Here is a 21578-nt window from a genome sequence, read left to right as displayed (position 1 = left end):
TTTTTTTTTTTAAATGTTGTCCTTATTTTGCTTTATTTTTTCTTTTTATTATTTTTTTTACATTTTCCAAAAATTCTAAAACCAAAAAAATATTTAAATGCCTTAATTTTCTTTTATGTTTTTGATTTTTTTTTGTTTTTTTTTTAAATAAACCAAAATGTATGAATGCCGATTTGACCATATTTCAAAAGACCCAAATTAAAATTAAAGGCCATTCATAAATAATAAATAATAATGGGACCCCAACAAAAAAAAAATAATAATGTAAAAAAAGAAACAAAAACAGAATGGGAGATGAAAAAACATAGAAGGAAATTGAATTCGAAAAATGCATTTTCACTTAAATCATTTAAAAATTGAAAATATATCTGATTGTATAATATGCAAATACATGTATACGTACAACGTATGTGCTTAACGTGTATAACAGACGTGCTCACTTAAATGCATGAATGTTCTTGACTACGTTTAAAAAATAATTTAATTAAAGTCGATTTTACCAACAATAGTTCTAAAATTAAGTTCATTTTTATAAGGCGCAATTATCGAAATTTTGAAAATTCGAAATTAAATGGCATAAGAACGCTTAACTTCCGAAATTTACTCGGCTAAATTCTTCACATAAAGCCGCTTATATCGGAATACTAATATTAACAGCAAATATTTTGTAAGACATAAAATCCAAGTATTAAAAATTATATTAAATATAAAACATTGTATTTTATAAAAAATACTTCTCCGAGTTTGAGAACATGCCAACAGTAACCAGTTAATTATTTTCTGTAAACTATTATTTTCAATCAAACTATTTTCATTATTAACAAATCTTAATAAATAATATTTTTTTTAAATAAAAAAACCTGATCTGTTTTCATAATTAAAATTAAATAAACAAAAAAATTTCGATAGTGTAATTAAATTTTCATTAAATATTTTCATTTTAAATGCCTTGACTGTAATATGATTAAAATATCTGCTCAATATTAATTTTAAATTAATTTATAATATAAATATTATATGGAAATTTATACATTGAGTTAATATTCACAAGAAAAAAAACAAAGATTCAAATTTAACATAGTAAGTAATAAATTTCATAGTATTGAAAAAAAATTATTGTATAATTATTTAAATAAATACACACAAATTATGCAATAATCATAATGTACATAGTAAATACATGTCTACATATTTATATTGAAAGATTCAAGAGAAAAAAATAAATAAATATTTATTTAAATAATTTAAATAAATTTTCAATTATATGTTTGAATAATCGGAAAAAAATAGGATGCCATTTTGTTTTTAATATTTTTGTGAAATTAATGAAGAAAATTTGATCCTTTTCATTTAATTAGTAAATAGGAGAAAAAGTATCAAAAAAAAATGGTATTAATTACGTTCTCATTAAAAAAAATTTTTTTTCTTATACTCGTAATTCTTTGGTTAGCACTGGAATTAAATTTTAAATTTATATTTACTTTTTGTTTCTATTTAAAATAAAATTATGAGAAATTTTAGTGAAATTGAATTTGCATTGTGTTAATTGTTTTGAGTACAATAGTCATTCCAATATTGATTTGGTCACTTTTATTGAAAAACTCACCACAGTAACTTTTACCAATATTGTGAGAATTCTTTTAAGAAAATTTCTAAGTTCATTTTGATTCTTCGGCTTATTTTTTCTACTTGCTTATTTTGTACAATTTTTAGTTTATTTTGAAAAAGTAAACTACAGGGACGTCTAAAAATTGTTCATGATTTTCGCATTTGTAGTATTACAATAATTTGAGTGTAAAATTTAGTGTAAAAAATTAAAATTGATATTATCAAAAAAATTTTTTTTCTTCAAAATAATATAGCTAATTTATTTAACCATATTTTACACAATGTTTCTCAAAAAAAAATTATTATTTTAACAAATGAGTAGAATAAGTCCTACAGAATTACTCCCGTTCATTAATATTAGAGCAAAAAATTAGTTTGTCATCAATAGTTTTTACCGATCTGCAAAATTTCCATTAAATCTAATAAAGTATATATTCTTCTTTATTAAAAGTTCTATAATATATCTTTCTTCACTATATTGTGAATTCCTTCAACAATGACAATAATTTTCAACGCGCTATATTCATAGTTCATCTCGTATCATGCAAGAGTCAGACATCGTCTTAAATTTATTATACATTCCTTTTAGTTCGAGTAATACCCATAAAACATAAAATTTATTATAAAAATTGTGGACACAATCAACTCATATTTCAATTTATTTGAAAATATTTAAAATAAGTTTGATATTCTGATTTCACTGTTATAACGAATTTAAATTGCTGTTATGACAACCGTCTAATAAGATGTTTAATAGCAATGATAGTGTTCTTTGATATGCTGTAGCAACTATCATTAATTGTGCGCTTGAAAATGCAAATAGTAACATAGTGTTTTCTTAGTGAAGACTGTTTGTTAGTCTTTTTTCAACCCTGGCTTGTACTTTACTCAATTAATATGCTGCCTCTGAGAACGTTATGTGATCATGTTTTACTGTATTAACAGATGAAAATATAATAAAAGTATGTTCCTTAATAAACTGCATGAAATGCTTTTCATTTGTCTGGATTTTTATGATTGTTTTGGGATTATTATTCTACATAATCTCCGTTTAAAATTGCGAAAATTTAAGTACATATATTCCAACGAAATGGGAAAGATTTGTTTTAATATTTCCTCATTCTATTAGTAGTATTGTTATAAGTTTCCATCAATTGGTTATTAGATGTGTGTCTCCTTAATTCCAAGTATAATATGATTTAACGAACAGAATTCTTAATAACTATAGTATAGATTGCATTGTGTATTATAATTATAAATCATTTGAGATAATAATAAATATACAGAACAGGTTTCCTTGAATAAACACCGATAATTTCTAATAAATAAAAACATAGAATATTTTTTCAACCCACCAAGCACATTTTAAATGGAAAATTTAATGATTAAATGCGTTATAACACCAAAATATTTCAAATTTTGGTTCATTTTCACAACTGCATTTGAAAACAATTATAATATGAATATTGTTGAACAGGACATTTATCAAAAAAAAATATACAAATTGATCATTTTTATAAAATACCAAACTACTAAGGTGGATATCAACGCACATTAACCATAAAAATGATGTAGTTTATTTTGAAACTTAATAATTATAATGCCTACTAAAATACCTACCAAGTATTATCCTTTTTATTCTATTAGAGCAGTTCTACGTAGCAAAAAATAAAACGTGCATAAATAAAAAAAATTAAAATTTATGAAATGGTATCAAAGAACCTATACTACACTATAAAGCTGCGGTTAAATTTCAATAATATACATTATATAACCTCATTAAACTTGTATACATACGCTTATAACGTATATAAAAAATATGCATTATTTTTAATTATTTTGCACCTACATATATGCAATTCACCATTATAATGATAAATTGCTTGTTTCAATAATGCGTCAAAAGAAAATTAGTATTTTCTATTAACAAAAAAAAAAAAAACAAAAATCATCAAATAAATAACACCACGATCCTAATAAATACTACATTAATTTCTAATCTTTCACATATGCACATAATATGTGTTTCAAATAGGTCAAAATTGAATATTGCATACAAAAAATATATGTGAAAATTTATTCTTTTACCAACAAAACGTGCCTTTATATAAAACTCATTTATTATGCGTCAGAATTCATTTAACATTCATTAATGCCAATACATACGTCCTCACTTACTTATCCTCACTACACGAGTATATCATGCATATGTTAATAAACAAAAACACATACACAAAGGTAGGATATAAATGCATTATATAGCGAGGAGTAGCTAGCTATACCCATATTACTCACCTATAATATGTTATTCAAATGGTGTGTGTTTTGTGTGCTCAAACATATTTCAAAAAAAAAATTTTTTATCTAACGATTGGAGGTACCTACCTATTAATACAAAATTCTCTTTGAAATATAAGTCGACGTGTGCATATCATGGTCAAATATAGAATAAAAATTTTATTTATTTAATTTTTATCGAGCGTTTTAATTAAATTAAAAAAAAAAAATATGAATGAATGTGAAAAAGAAAAAAATTGTGCTTCCTTGCATTTATGAGATGCATACCAAAAAAATATTCACGTTTAATTATTTTATTTTTTTTTTCTCTTCTCTTAATAATTCTCCCCACCTATATATTAAATATAATTATAATTAATATACTAGAAATATTTTCCAACCAAATAATTCTTAACGGAATGTGAAAATGATCGCTTTTCATATAAATTATAAATTAAATATGATTTTATGTTTTTTAATGTTTATTTAGGGAATACATTAAAAATATTATATGGTCATTTTGAAAATTGCATTCAATTTAACCACACTTGGATATTATGTATGTGTTGTGTATATTTTTTTATATTTTTTATGCGTATACCGGAATTAATTAACAAAAAAAAAAAAAGGATCTAAAATATTTTTTAATTTTTTTTTTTTTGCTTTGTTTGAGTACTATATTTTGATAACCTTCAGTTGACATTTTAGTTAAATTAAAATAATAATAATTATAGAATAAATAATTAAAATTAAAATGTTGTGCATGGTGTATAAGAGAATAATTTATTACGTTTTAGAATATTTATTACGAAATTAGACTGAATGGAAAAACATGGAAATTTCGTAAGAATTAGTTAAGTAAGCTTTAGTGTAGTACAGTTGGAGATTTTTTTGATCTTGAATAAATTTAGAAAAAATTAGATTGTGATCCGAAAGAAATTTTTCTTAATTGTTCGCAAGAGCAATTCGTTCACAAAAGCAATTGAGAACAAAATTTACACCACAAATTGTAAACTTAAATTTGAATATGAAGTTGATGTTAATCTTTATATATTTTTTTAATTTTTTAACAAACTTCTTTCGGTTTTGCTTAGAATTTAAAAATTATTTTCTAAAAGTTTTATTAACTTTGATTCTATGAGAATCAAAGCTGTAAATGTGAGAAAGAGGAAATTAATGTACATTTATTTTAAACAAATTATTTTACTTAGGTAATACGAGTATGCCGCTATTACAGCAATAATACCATAAAAAAAATATTGTCAATAGTATTTGAAATTTTTTTGCTCTCTTTGAAGTGCGAGTAAGAGTTATAGTTTTTACTCAAAGTTCTTACTAAGAGTTATTTTTCAAAAAAACGAACACATTTTTTCAACAAAATTGCTTCTTTCTCTAATTTAAGATGAGAGTTATAGACACATTTGAAAAGGAAGTTTATTAATATTTTAAAATGGAAAATAAATTTGTGATAAAGTTATTTTCGGCAAACACCTCCTTACGGTCTTATAGTTAAAAATTTCTTTGAAAAAATTTTTCTCTAAAAATACACCTACAGTAACTTGATGGTAATTTTCGTCAAATATTTGGTGGCATTAATTAAAAAAAGAGTGAAGAAAATAGAAACAGAAAAGGAATTTAAATAGGGAGTAAAATTAATATTAAAAAGTAAAAAATTTTAATAGAAAAGGAAACTTTTGTTTTATACTTTTTTTTATTAACTTTATCATATGAGTAAATCAAATTAGGCTTGAAAACTTGTTTTGAGAGTTATAAATCGTAAATCAGGAGTTTTATTACAGTTTTTTCATTTCAATAATATCCAGGGATAATATCCGGCATTACATAACCCTGTACTCTCTTCAGTGTACTTTATTTTAGCCGTATTCACTTAAATTTTCATTCAAAACCAGAATTTTTATTATGCATTTTGATTATTTAAAAGTTTTAATTGAAGCATCTCCTCTCCTCTACCACTCTCTCCCTTTGCGATTCTAATACGAAATATTCGTAATGCATTTATTAGCTTTACCTTATCAGAATTAAAAAATTTAGACCCAAGCTTAATTTTTCCGAATAATTAAATTATAAAAATTTTACATTTTCTTTAAAAAATTCATCACTATTAAAATAAGAAAAATAGTAGAAAAAAATATAAATATTGTGTAGGTATTTTTAAATCCAAGTTATTTTTAAAACAATTTTCAAATAAAAAATTATTATCTATAAAAAAATATCCTCTTTCATCTATTTTTTAATATCCTAATTTGTACCAAATAAAAAAATATAAATACATACTTCCTTATCTTCGGTGGTTGCCCTTTCTTTTTATATTGGTGACATATTTATTCAATTATTTATTTTATTATTTCAATAAATCTTTATTTTTCTCTACACAAACCACACACACACACCTATTTTGTATAATGTGATAAAAATTCAATTTAATCTTTTAAATAAATTTTTATTATGCAAAGAAATATAAAGGATAACAGGATATAAAATATATTTTTATTATTACACTTATGAAAATATTTTCTTTCTTGTATTCATAAATAATTTTCAAATTATAAACTTTTTTTGATTTACAGAGTGATTTCAGGATAAAGGGAATAAAATTAATTTTTATTAATTATTTGATATTTCATGGTTAAAATTAGAATGGTAGAAGGAATTTAATCGTTCTGTATAGGCTGTTTATTCTGTGTAGGAAAATCACAAATTAATTAAAATCTCTATTTCTTAAAGACGATTCTTAAATATCGAAAAAATTGTCATCTTCTGGGGCCTTACTACGTAATTCGATTTTCGTGAAACTATTTTTGAATTTGCAGAAATGGAAAGGTATGGTACTATACAAATTTATTGGTGCTATTTTACCATTTTTCCGATTACGAAAATCGGAATAGTATAATAAGGCCCCTGAAATTTATTTGCTTTTTTTAACTATTAAAAGAATTCAAAAATTTCAACAATAATTTTGTAGGAGCTATGCAATTTGCAAATTAATATAAAATGTAGTGTAATACACAAATTTATTCTGATAATAACATAATGGCAAAAATTTTAAATATCGATTAATCAAAAAAATTTTGTGAAGGTACGATATTGTTCTAAAATTATACCAAATTTTTCTGTTATAAGCAGTTTATTTTATTTTTAATATCGAGTTATTTATATATAAATTCTAAAATTTTACAAAAATATTTATTCAAAAATAATATCAAGGCAAAAAATAACCATCTTGTCAGTTTTTATGCCAAAAAATATAAAACAATTACCTATTTAAATTTAACAAAAATTGTAGAAAGACCATTATGAAAATCTATGAAACTATTTCTTATCCTATACATAACCAAACCCTACAAACACTTTTACATATTAATATTAATGCTATTACGTCATTTTATTCTCAAAAGTTTATAAAGATCAAAAGAATATTATGAGCATTTCTCCTCAAAACTTATCAAAATTTTCAAAAATAAATCGCTTTTGAAAAATTTTCCTTATATTCCAACCCAAGGTATATAATATTGATTTTCTCAATGACCGCGATATACTTCTGCATGAACGTATCTACATATATTGCATAGCGATGTTATACTGATGCCACAGTAAAAATAATATATTAAAATGATAAAATGATTCATATATAGCATAGGGTTATTTTTCCTGCATAAAATTCTATTTTATACTTAGAAAAGACATATTTTAAAATATTATGTGACATTTAAAAGAGTATCCGCAAGGCATCATTTTACTCTATATATAATAATACATAAGTAGAATAAAATTTTAAATTAACAGAATGACATACATAAATAGAATTTCTTTTTTCTTTCATGTAATTTTAGAAAAAAAATCTAGATCGTAACCTACATATAAAATTTTTCTTTATAAGAATGTTTCACTTTCTTTTACTAAATTAATTTTAAATTTATATAATAAATGTAGGTTAAATTAACTTTTATCTTGTTATGTTTTTTTTTTAAGGAATTTAAGTAAAGTGAAAGTCCTTCAGAATAAAATGATTTTATTGTGATTGAAACTTCTTTAAAATATCCGCTAAACTATAAGTTTCAAGTTATCAAAATCAAATGTTTTTAAACTGTCGAGTATGGTTCAGTACATATATAGATAATGGTCGTTACCATATCATACACGTGTTTAATTTTGTATTTGCTCACCGATTTTACTTCACGAAATTATCAGTTTCTTAAGATCGAACGAATCTCTTTTGTGTAAAATTGAAATAGTTGTATTATAAGAAAGCGTAAGAATTATATTTGCAAAGTTGAGTTAAATTTAAAAATTTTCTTAAAAGTTTGTGGCTTTTAAAAAAACTGTTTAAAGAAAAAAAAATTGCATACTTTTAGGGAGCAAAATTTATTCTCTTTCTTAATTTTTAAGTATAAAACCAGTTAGCTATTTATTTTATTATTTAGCTACTATTTTATTCAATTTTATAATTTGCACAGGCACACATTATATATATATATATCTACAGACACATATGGTATGAATACCATACAATTGGTAAACAAGTACAATTCACAAAATAATTTTCAAATTTAATGCCAGTAATTTTAATAATAAAATAAAAATGCTTTTTTTTCTCTAATTTTCGTCATGTTCACATACATATTATATAATATCTCTAACATTGTATCGTCAATCATGTTTATTATGTGAAAACTATAAAAATAATGATAATAAGTTTTCACTAGAGCCTATATGACGTGCAACAAATAATTTCATGTACCTATAAAATGTACAATTTGTGTACTCGTATAACAAAACCTACACACCAAAATAGATATGCAAAAACTCTTTTCTACTTTTAAAACATAAACAAAATGAATATGAACACAAAAAAAACCGAATTCAATGTTAAAATTAAATAAAGGACATGCTCAATTTTTTTTTTTTTGGAATATTAAATAAAAAGCAATATTTATTTTATCTTATTTTTTCTTCTGTTGCTGAAATTTATGACTTGTTTATGGTAAACAAATTTTCGATTATTGAAAAATATTTTGAAAAGTGAAATAAATTTTAGAGTTGAAAACTTTTTTATTCAAACAAATTTAATTTTTCATGTTCAAAATTTTTAGAATATTTTAAGTGTTGCATTCCAATTCACATCGAAATACGCATATAAGAGTAATATTTAACGTGTGTATTTTCGTTCAAGTGTGTTAAGTTTATATAAAAAAAATATCACATTTTTTTAAAAAAGATGTTACCATACTTTTATATTTTGACTGTTCAACTAAATTTTTTTTCAATAATATTCAAAAACAATTAAATTAATAATATTTGCGGACATTTTAAATAATTTACCGCTGATGTTCTGAAAATTTTTCTTATATGCAAATTGGACAAAACGAACTATAAATAATGGAAGCTTATGTCGTTTTTTTTGCAAATTTTTCATTCTTATCTAATTCACCTTCAAAAGTTTTAGTTTCAAATGCTGAACCCAATGCGATTTATGAACTACAAAAAATTTTTATGTACAATATATACAAAAGCTGCGTTTATTAAAGAATTCAATAAGTGATTTAAATCACTTCACAAAGTGTACGTAGAGCAAATAGTGCAGATATACACACATGTGAATTTAGAAAGAGCTTATAAAGAAATTATCTTATGTACCTTATCTGTTTTACCTTTTTATTTTATGAATGTTTACATTATTGGCGAATAGCTATCAAGTGAAAATAATTTTAAAATAATATTTTGTTTTTTTCTATTTCACGCTTGATTTCTTACATATAAATTTATGAAATCAAAATTAATTCAATTAATTGATAATTCATTCAAAAGAATAAAAAAAATAAAACTAAAGTGAAAATCGCACTATCTTCAGAGCACAAAATTTACCTTATTTCCAAAGAAAATTACAATATATTTCTTTGGAGTTAATAGTGTAAATTTTCTCTTAAATTAAGTTTAAACATTTTATCATATAATAATATTAATAATCCTTCTCTCTCGTCATATATACGTGATTATATGAATTCAGGGCTTAAATTATGAATTATGTGCTTAAAAACTTCAAACACGTCGAGGCGTTAATGTAAGTTAAACACCATAACAATTCTACAATATTAATTTCGAATTCCTATAAGCAGTTAGCTGCAGATTTCCTAATCAAAGCACTTTATAAAAAGTGGTTTGAATTGAAAAAGTTCTGTATAGAATTTTTATAGAGAAAAAAATTTTTTTAAAATTTTAGAATTGTAAAAAAAAATATTGACAGCATTCATTTTTTTTTATTAAAAACAAAAAAAAACAATTTAAAAAAAAAAAGTTGTAAAAAAAAAACACTTGCTCCAGGCGAGGATCGAACTCGCAGCCTCGGCATAGCTCAACATATACTGTTTATAAGTACCGCGCGCTAACCAATTGCGCCACTGGAGCCCACAACTACGTATATATTCAAAGTTAATTTTAAATTAATAGTTAAGCTTCAAAAAATAAACGAGTTTGTACACTTGAAATTATGTAAACATTTTAATGATGCCCTATTAAAGTCATAGCTTTACAATGTTCTGTAAAAAAAAAAATAATTTTTTTTTGTCGAAATAAATCAAATGTAGGTGCTCTCCTTTTACAATTGTAATCAATATTTTTTTTTTTTTTGAAAAACGCTACAAATCTTTTAATGAAATTTTACTGACATGATAGTACTTATACTTTATATACTTGAGTAAATTACAATGTTGAACATTAATTTTTTATAAGAGAAAAAGCTCTCAATAATAATTATTATATTTTAACATTATACTATATACTACTATTATATAACTTATTATTATGCTATTAAATTCAATATTATAAAAGAGGAAAATAAATTAAATATGAAAATAATAAAAAAAAACTAATTTCACTCAATTAAATAATGTATAGAAAATTTTGTTCCTGAAAATTTTATATTGATTGATGAACATTGAGTTACTCAATTAATCAAAAATTTATAAGACATAGGAAAGAGAAAATATAAGACGAAAAAATATTGAAGTATCCAATTAAAAAAACGGAAAAATAGAAAACCATGAAGAATAAGAAAATAAGAGAAAAAGTTTTCCAATAATAATTAAAATATAACAAGATTTTTGTAACAGCAGCCCTTTATTTTGTAAACAATTTCCCATAAAAATTCTTAACATTTTATATTTTAAAATTTTCATTCGTATTTTTTTTTTTCTGATACTTGTTGATGAAAATTATATCTGATACTATAATACTTCACTTTTTACAGAGTGGTTACTACAAAAAATACGTAAATATGGAAAAATTTCATTTGTTTCTGAAATTGAAATACTGAATATTTCGAGTATATAAAGTATAAAAACCGAAAAGATGTTGATTTCAAGGCCCTATATAAAACATTTTGCAAATTGTGTTCACTTGAAGCTTCTAATTTTTTCGGAACGGAAATTGGAAATAAAAATATTTTGCGAAAAACTTGAAATTTTATGAAAATATTCGTGTAAATTCTTTTATCTCGGAAACTCCTGAAATTTAAAACCTGGTTTCAAACAAAAGTTTTACCAATTTTAACGATGGTATAATATAAAAGCGCTGATTACTGAATCACCCTCTATATGCATCTAAAAATAGAAAAATAAATAGTATTTCCGGAATAAATCAATATAAAAAAAGGATTCATTGTTCCCTATTTTCATTGTTTTTTTTTGCAACGAATATCAATTTTAAAAATATTAATTTACTATCTGTTATTATTAAAAAACAAAAAAAAAAAAGAACACAATAAGAAAATATTTCTCAACAATATTTTAAGAGTTCAAAAAATCAATCTTATGTTTCTCATTTAATATTAAAAGCTATATAAAATTATACAAACATAACATTCTTTCTCTATATCTATACGAAATAGTATATACATTCAATATAAGAGTGTAATACAGATATTTTACTATATACTCGTACATATAACATTTTAATCTTTAAATTTTTTACATTTCCTTCATAAATTTTACAATTTTATATTTTAACTGCATGGTTTAAATATAAAATAATATAATAATAATAAAATAGACTTTTTACCAAAAATTTAAATTACCCAATTTATCATAGATTAAATTCTAAATCAAAATAATTTATCTTTCCTAAAAGTTTTCCTTAATTATTTTCAAGGTTACCCAAATAAAAATGTTAATGTTATAAAATATATTCTAGGGTAAAAAAAAAAAAAATTGTAAAATCCTCTTGGTTTTACGTACGCTTTAATCTACTCATATTTATTTGAACCCGTGTGTATGCATATAAATGTCTCTATAATTAAATAATATGAATATATATAGATATTGTATGTACTTATTACATAAGCAGAAGTCAAGTAAACTAAGAAAATGTTAAGAGAACTTTGAGTAGCGTGAGTGATTGTATTGCATTAATAAATAATTCTTACAAAATTTATTGTACTTTAATTTTAATAATCATATACTTATACAATATATATGTACATATTATTATGTGAATGCTTATATAAAGAGTACTGATATAATAGAAATATAAGATTATTTTGTGTTCATACACATACATATTATATTATTACTGTTACATGTTACATATTAAATTAATGAAGCACGTGTAACTATGAGAATATTATAAAAATGATGGAAGATGTATTAATAAAATATTGTATGTTCTGTCTTGCTGTCTACAACTATAAATAATAATTACAAAACTATTATATAACTACCTCTAAATTGACTTCCGCTATTAAATATTTAAAACAAAAATGATCAATTTGAATAATATAGAACTTATGTAAGCACATATTTTTCCTGAAAGTTTTTATTTTATAACATTGATTCTGATAATATTTGTGTAGTCTACAAGATGTCAAAAGATTCATGTGTAAAGTTTAATATTCTTGTATTAATTATACAAAAAAAAATACTTCTCTGAATATTTAGAAATTTGATTTAATATTCGATTAATAAACGACTATAGTTTAAGTTAAAATAAGCAATTCATAATTTAACAAATTTAAGCTCGAAACAAAATAATATTGACTACTTCACCAATTTTTCGTAAAATTATTAAAAGAAATTTCATTCAAAAATGTTAACTATTGAAAAATGTGTAGTTATATAAAAAGAGTATGCTTTTATTATTTACTTAAAATTTCGGATTGAGTACCATGAAAACTATCAAAAAAATTTACTGGGAATTCTCATGTACAATGCAAAAAATTTATTAAAGTTTGCATTTTAAAATAGAAATAGTAAAATGTGGTAAAAGAGTAAATTTTAATAACAAAAATGTATAGACGATCAAACCAATTATTTATAATTTTACACATTTCTCTTTAGCAAATTTAAACTTAGAAATCGTAATCTCGTACAAACCTTTAAATCTAAATAAAGAAAACAATTTACCGAAATATATTTTTCTTACCATATAATTTTGCATAAATTTAGGAGAAATTTTAAGTTGATAATTTAAAGATACTAATTAATTTAGTTTAGTTATAAGGGTGGGCCTTTGTATCAGAGGGCGATTATTTAAACACATTTTCGCTCTTACAGAAATTTGATAGCTCATTTATATACAGGTTACACGCTCTATCATATACTATACCTATAGTTCAAATACACGAGAAATTTTTATAAGAGAAAATGTAGCAAAAAAATTACATTTTTTAAGAGAATTTCAAATTTAAGATTTCCCAAATAACTAGGAAATAGGAAATTTTCCTATATAACTTTTTAATTGCCTAAAATGTTTCCCTTATATTTTGCATTTCGGACATCTTTTATCCGGTATGAAATTATTCATAATGATTATTTAACATTTTACGTAAACTACTAATTTATATAAATTACAATTTACATACATGCATATTATTTTAATTTATTTTTTACAAAAATTATTCATACAATGTAATCGTCAAGTAAAATATACCTATAGGAATTCACTTTTTAAAATTATTAGTTCATTTACTTCATATTATTACATATTGTATACACATACACATCCCATGTAATAATATGATGTATAGTATGTACTTATAGCACATATTATACTAAAGTATACCATTCAACCAGAGAAGTACAAAAATAAAAATATTTGCTTTTAAAAGATAGAAAGAGCATCATACTGCAAAATAAACAAAAAGTTTTTGAGTATTTTTTCAAAATATACTCTCATACATTAGTATATAGTATACATATTTTAATACTAATTTATACAGACAAAAAGTATAGGTATGGTCTATAATTGTGAGAAATTAAAATAACAAGAAAAAATTATTTTTATTCTCAAAAATATACTAATGTATACATACATTATATGTGTATAAGAAATATAAGAATTCTTTTATACTTTAACCTAGTATTTTTATAATTTTAATTTTATTTTCTTCATTATTGTTTTTATTATTATTATTATTATTAGCGTCTTAACATACTGACACACTTATATTATTATATAATATATGTACACAAAATTTATTATTGTATGTACTTTAACATAATATAGCATTATTTATAACATTGTATAATATTTGTTATACTATAATAAGTAAATTTGTATATTATGTATACAGTTACTATTTTTTTTTGTTTATTTGTTGTTGCTTATTTATTTTAGATCCATAAAACCGTGAAACGAATTCATAAAATATTATCTTTTTACATTATATTATAGTGTATGTTGAAAATATAAGATAACAGAAAAAAAAATAATAAAATAATAAACAAAAAAAAAAAACGGCAAAAAATCAAATAATAAAGTAATGAAAAAAAATACAAAATAAGAACAAGAAAATATGAAATTTTTCGCAAATAATAATATAAAACGCTTAAGAACAGTTGAATATAATATGGCGGATATAGTAATATAACAATATAAAAAATGAATAACAAGAGAGCAACAACAATCACCATAATAATAATAACAATAATAAACAAACTATGTACTAGTAGCGCTACTACTATTTTTGGAGAAGAACGATGGAGTGAAATAAAAATAAAAACAAAAGGAAACAAAAAAGTACCAAAAAAAAAAAAATTCTAACAGAAATCCTTTTTAATTTTTTTTTCTTCTCATATTTTCTCTTCATTTTCTCTTCTTTTCCTTTTTTGTTCTTCTATTTTTATGATTTTTTTATTTCGTATTAAAATTTTTGTATAGAATACTGAAATTTATACTATACTTGCATACTTGTATAAAATGTATATTTATATATTATGTATATTAACATGTTCTTGCATACGTATACATAATAATGTGTATATTAAATTTATGTACCAATGCCTCTTCATTATTTTCTACTATAAAGGCATTGTCGGTAATTTTTTACACTCTGTTCCTTATAATACTTACATAATGCATACACAATTTTATATATAATATTATGTTGACATAATATACATACACATGGCCATATATGTATAAATAATTTTGAATAGCATATTAATTCATATTAACCTAATGAAGATGACATAAAAAAGTAAAAAAGAAAAAAAAGACCGAAAAATTTTCGCAGTTTTTCTTCTTAATTCTTTTCTTTTTTAATTTCTATATAGTCTATATTCTATACAAACAATAAAATGTGGTATACATACATAAGATACTTATATACATATAGTACATTATTATATACATTATGAAATATATTACAATATACAATAATATGTATATATCATCTCCTTGCGACAAAAGTTTATTGACTTAAAAAAATTCGATTTCTCAGGTCTTAAGATTAATAAAAATTTCAAGTGTTTACTTATCTATATCTTCTATATAAAATATAGAATATATATATTATAGATATCAATATATATATATATATATATATCTATATATATATTAATAGATAGATTTAAGAATCAACGTATTCTATCGGGAAAATTATTTTGGATTTTACTTTCCTTTATTTTCAAAATCAAAAACATTTTCTCTCAAATTTTCTCAATATCGATTATTTTGAGTTATAACATTTTGTCACATAAGTGTTATTTTATAAGATGATACACCATAAACTTAGAATATTATATATGTAACTAAGTGTATAATAACAAGTAAAAACGTTTCAGTCGGTATAAACCGATTGAATAATACCCTGCACCTTTCGTTATTGTGTAGCAATTACTCGAACCTGTGAAGTCATTCTGTAGAAACTTCACGGATATGTCTGACCTATAATTGGACATCCGACTGCCAAGTTTCATGAATCTGACTTTATAATTTTTCCAAATATTTAAAATTAGCTTTTGGAGTTGTATGGCAAGTACCTGAACCTGTCAAACAATTCCATCAAAACTTCACAAATATATCTGATCTACAATCGGACACACAACTGCCAAGTATCATGAATCTGACTTTATTATTTTTCCAAATATTTAAAATATGCTTTTGGAGTTGTTTGGCAAGTCCCCGAATCTGTCAAGCAATTCCACTAAAACTTCACAAATATATATGATCTATAATCGGACACACAACTGCCAAGTTTCATGGATCTGACTTTATTATTTTTCCAAATATTAAGAATAAGCTTTAAGACTTGTATGGGAGCTACTCGAACCTGTCAAGCAATCCCATTAAAACTTTAGAAATATGTCTGACCTATAATTGGACACACAACTGCCAAGTTTCATCAATCTGACTTTATTATTTTTCCAAATATTTAAAATTAGCTTCTGGAGTTGTATGGCAAGTACCCGAACCTGTCAAGCAATTCTTCTAAAACTTCACAAATATATCTGATCTATAATCGGACATCCAACTGCCAAGTTTCATGAATCTGACTTTATTATTTTTCCAAATATTTAAAATTAGCTTCTGGAGTTGTATGGCAGGTACCCGAACCTGTAAAGCAATTCCTCTAAAACTTCAGAAGTATATTTGACCTATAATTGGACACATGACTGCCAAGTTTTATGAATCTGACTTTATTATTTTGCCGAATATAAAAAATTTGCTGTTGGAGTTGTATGGCAGCCACCCGAACCGGTGCAGCTATCCCATTATAATTTTTAGAGCATGTGTAGAATATAATTGGACACATGTATACAAAGTTTTATATTTATAGCTTTATTAGTTTTTGAAATATTTAAAATAAACTCTTTGAGTTGTATGGCAGCTACCCGAACCCGTTGTCCGAATTAGTCCAATAACAATAGGGCTCGTCCTTGGCACAAAAGAAAAAACTTGTGAAAGTTTGGTGTCGATTGCATTATTCGTTTTTGAGTTATCGTGCGAACGGACGGACGGACGGACGGACGGACGGACGGACGGACGGACGGACGGACGGACAGACGGACATGTCTAAATCGACGCAGAATTTTACGCTGAGCAAGAATATATATATATGTCCATACCGCAGATGATTCCTTCAAGTAGTTACAAACTCCATACCAAAGTTAATATACCCTTCACGAAGTGCAGGGTATAAAAATAAAAATTTACAATAAAATAAAAAGAAACAAAAAAAAATTTGAATTACTTTATTAAAATTAGAAGGGTAATTGTTATACATTTATTTATATCAATATGTGTGTATGAATGTAACATACATAATACTATGATATAACATACATATATTAACAAATTAATATAAGTAAGTAGTATTATGTGGTAAATTTGGTTTCGTTTTTGTTTCTTTTTCTCTCTCTCTCTCTCCCCCCATCTGAATAACACATTAATGTTGTATATTTACATTATATTCGTATATATATACAAAATATTAATTAATTGTCTGAAACAAAATAATAACAATAAAAAATTAAATAACACAAAAAAAAACAATATTCCAGATTCAGAGTTTGAAAATGTACGACCATTTATGTTTAATACATATAATTTAATTATAATAAATGTGTAGTAAGAGAATATAAGAATATGAGATTCTCTTCACAGTAGTCACCACACCACACTACACCTTTTACTGTACCTATGTCTCTCAACAAATTAAGAAAGGTCAGCATTATAATGAAATTATATACAAATATAAATAGGTACATGATGTTATTATTAGAACTACATTACATTATTTATTGCATTACGAGTATATACAGTCCCAGTTTATATGTTTACTTATTTTCATTATATAGAATTATAACAAAAATTATAATATTATTTATACTATACATATTAAAATATAGGTTGTGTTGAAGAAAGTAGGTTAAAAATATAAATATATAATTCAATATTGTTATACATTTCGTATTATGTATGGGGTATAAAAAGAAATTTTTAAATTTTACTTACATTTTTCTATTCTATTCCTTTTTATTCTCTCAATTTATCAATTATAATATTATTCAATAATTAACAATTAAATATATATATATATATATATATATATATATACTTTTTTATATAATATTTTATTTAGTTTTTAATTAAAAAAATGTGCTTAGATTTATGTACATTAATAAAATATTATTATGTTATATACTATAGTTAGGGTATATAATGTGCTTACGTATGTATATTAGATTCAAATTATGTGTATTTATATTGAATTTTTAATTAATTAAATAATTATTTTAATTATATTTATTTATACTTAAATTATTTAATTAAGAATATTCATTTTTGTATTTAAATTTTTCTTTCATAAATTATTGTATTTTATATACGTTTATAACAATTCACAATAATTATTATATTTAATGATTAATTATTCACAATTATTTTCAATTATTTTGCTTTCTTTCTATATTATTGTAATTTTTAAAATATTTGAATCAAATATCCTATTTTTTAATATTTTGTTCCATATACTTATAATATTAATTTAAAATATTATTTTCGTTTATTTTAAACACCTTAATTATTAAATTTTTAAATATATTATTTTGTTTCTTTTCACTTTTTAATTATATTATGATTGTTAGAGTATAATTATCAATTATAATTATAGTATATGTGACTCTTTTCTTCTTAGTTATTACTATTAATTACTCAATTACTATTTTAATACTATAATTCATATAATATGTACGTCGTACTCTTGAATTACAATGCATTATACATGCCAATATGTGTTTTCAACATTTTTTAATGTAAGTTCTTTTAATGAAAAATAATTTTCACATTCACAATTATTGTTATATTATATCATGTATGCAACTTGTATGCAATATAACACAAAATTATTTTAACATTAATTTATGTCTTAATATAAATTTTACATCATGTATTTTCCATAAAATCTTGTATGAACTGTACTGTATAAAATTTAATTTAGTCAGTATATAGTGTTATTGTGTTAAGTATATAATAGCCTATATACTATTATTATTATAATATTTTATATGAATATTAAATTTTATTTCTAAATATAATTTATATTTTGATTTCATATTATTTAAATTTAATTATTTTGTATTGTTTTTTATTTTGATTTACTTTTGAATATGAATTTCATTGTTTTGTATGAAGAATAAATATTACTATTCTCAAGTATTATTCAAAAGAAAATTTTAATTTAAAACCTCTGTTGAATATTCTAGATTTTAATTTAAATTATAATTTAAACTTTATTGTGCATTATCTTTGTGTATAAATAACATTCATAACATTTTATCCAATTATTATTTTATTTTTAGAAAAACCAATTGGAAAACCAAAATATCAAATTAAGGATATTTAATAAAATAATAAAAGAGAATGAAATTTTCATTTTAATATAATTTCATTTATTATTAATAATAATTATGATTATAGTTTTTCAATATTGAAATGGAAATGAATACAAGAGAATACAAAATATTATGTCCTTTTATCAAAATTACTTAAATTTTCTTAAAATTTTTACTTAAATACTTTAATAATGTTTATTTTAATTTATAAAAATGTTCATTGGAAAATATAGTCATTTTATAATAATTTCTATTTGTATATGATTTCAATGAAATTTTTATAATGACATAATTAAAATTTTCATAACAAAAAAACCAGAACCAATTTTCAATTAAAATTCCAATACAATCAAATTAAAATACACAATTATAATTTTTATTTATGTCTGTTTATATATTACAAGTATATAAATATGTGTAATGTACAGTACATTGGAAAAAATTTCATTTTTTTAAGTTATCTAAACTTTACAATATAGTTTTGGAAGAAATAAATTTCCTCTTAAAAATTTAAATATATCAAATATAGAAAATTCATTTAAAATAATTTCATGAATGCAAAAACATCCTTTATAAAATAAATAAATCCTTTTTCGGTAAACTTTATATATATATATCCTTTCTTGCTTTAAATTCTCAATTTCATTCTAAATCTTTATAACAGTATGTTTTTCTAAATATTATGCAAACACTTTCATTTTTTTTTTCAATAATTTTCACTGTAATATTCAAATAGCTTTAAATTAAATGAAAAAATTTTCATTTTCATTTAGAGAAAAATTTTAAAATAATTTCATGTTTTCATTTTTCTATTCTTTTTTTTTTGTTTAAATTTTTCCATTATAAAATTTTCGCATTGTATTTTTCCATTTAAGGAAAAAATGAAAAGTAAATTTTCCTTTTTGTTAGATGAAAAGAAAAAAATAAAACAACATTTTTTATCTACTATGGAAAAAAAAAATTAAAAACCGGTTTTGATATAAAATTTTACCGACCGTATTACGAGAGTATCAAAAGATGACTGAAAATGAAAATCTTAAATTCTTTCAGTTATAGGGTACAACAATCCTTATTGAGCTGAGAATAAAAGTGCAGAACAACAATACAAAACAAAGAATAAGAACATAAGAAAAAAACAACAAAATAAAAACAAAAAGAAAAATAGAAAAAATTTCCGAACGGACCTCTTCGTATCTTTTTGGATGCCTTTAATTTTTTTTTCAATTTTTGTTTTTTTTTTTTTTTTTTTGGTACACAATGGAAAATAACAAAAGAGAATAAAATTAATTTTCCGTTACGTTTTCATGAAATTTTTTTCTGAATTTTCTGATAAACATTTGTTAGGATTCTATAACTCTATATTCGGGATACAATCGTATTTTTTGTTTAGTGAGTAACAACAGTCATGATTGAGAAGGAAAAACATAAAATATCATAAGATAAAATTAAAAAAAAAAAGAAAAAGAAGAAAAAAAAATTGTACTACAGCTAGTAAACAGAAAAATGATGAAAAAAGGAAAAAAAAATCCTAAAACATGTGCCGGAATGCGTATATTACCTTAATTTTATTAAAAAACAGCTGCTTCTGTTATCTCTGTTTTCTGCACATAAACGTAACCTTTATTTTCTCCATCATCGCACTGATATTATTATTTTCTTTTTTTTTTTTTTGCTTTTCTTATTTTTGTTGTATATGCGAATAAAATTTATCTAATATTCAAAATAATTTTTAATTTACTTAGTTTCAAATTAATTTTGAGAGAATTTATTATTTTTGAGAAAAAATAAGTACACAATAATTGTATTTGCAATAATTCTTTCTCCCTCTCTTATCAGTATTCATACAGTACAAACAGTATCTCAGTATCTCATATACTTACACAATAATACAAAAAATTAAATAAACAAAACTGAGAGAGAGGAAAGCAAAAAAGAAATGAAAATAATTTTTTTATCTCTTACTTTTTAATTTTTATGAAATTTTCTCATTTTAATTTCAATACAAAAATATTGCTACAGCAATTGATTACAGAATTTTTTCAGCAACATTTAAAGTAAAACTTTGTT

General features: G+C 22.4%; 1 long non-coding RNA gene and 1 other non-coding gene across 2 annotated transcripts in view; both read right to left on the bottom strand.

Annotated features, from left to right (window-relative positions):
* LOC129619148 (uncharacterized) overlaps positions 1 to 18228 on the bottom strand; it is a 133139-nt gene extending 114911 nt beyond the window's left edge. Inside the window, exon 1 of the long non-coding RNA XR_008697846.1 lies at positions 18133 to 18228. This is a non-coding gene — a long non-coding RNA (uncharacterized LOC129619148). The remainder of the gene's footprint in view (positions 1 to 18132) is intronic.
* On the bottom strand, positions 10217 to 10308 carry Trnai-uau (transfer RNA isoleucine (anticodon UAU)). The gene is given in 2 exon segments: positions 10217 to 10252; positions 10271 to 10308. It is a non-coding gene; the product is annotated as a tRNA-Ile (tRNA).
* Positions 18229 to 21578: the final 3350 nt, after the last annotated feature.

This window comes from Condylostylus longicornis, unplaced genomic scaffold (assembly GCF_029603195.1).
Source record: "Condylostylus longicornis isolate FDR11 unplaced genomic scaffold, ASM2960319v2 ptg000010l, whole genome shotgun sequence".
Taxonomy (NCBI): domain Eukaryota; kingdom Metazoa; phylum Arthropoda; class Insecta; order Diptera; family Dolichopodidae; genus Condylostylus; species Condylostylus longicornis.
Note: the sequence above shows the minus strand (reverse complement) of the source record. Positions and strands in the feature narration are given on the sequence as shown.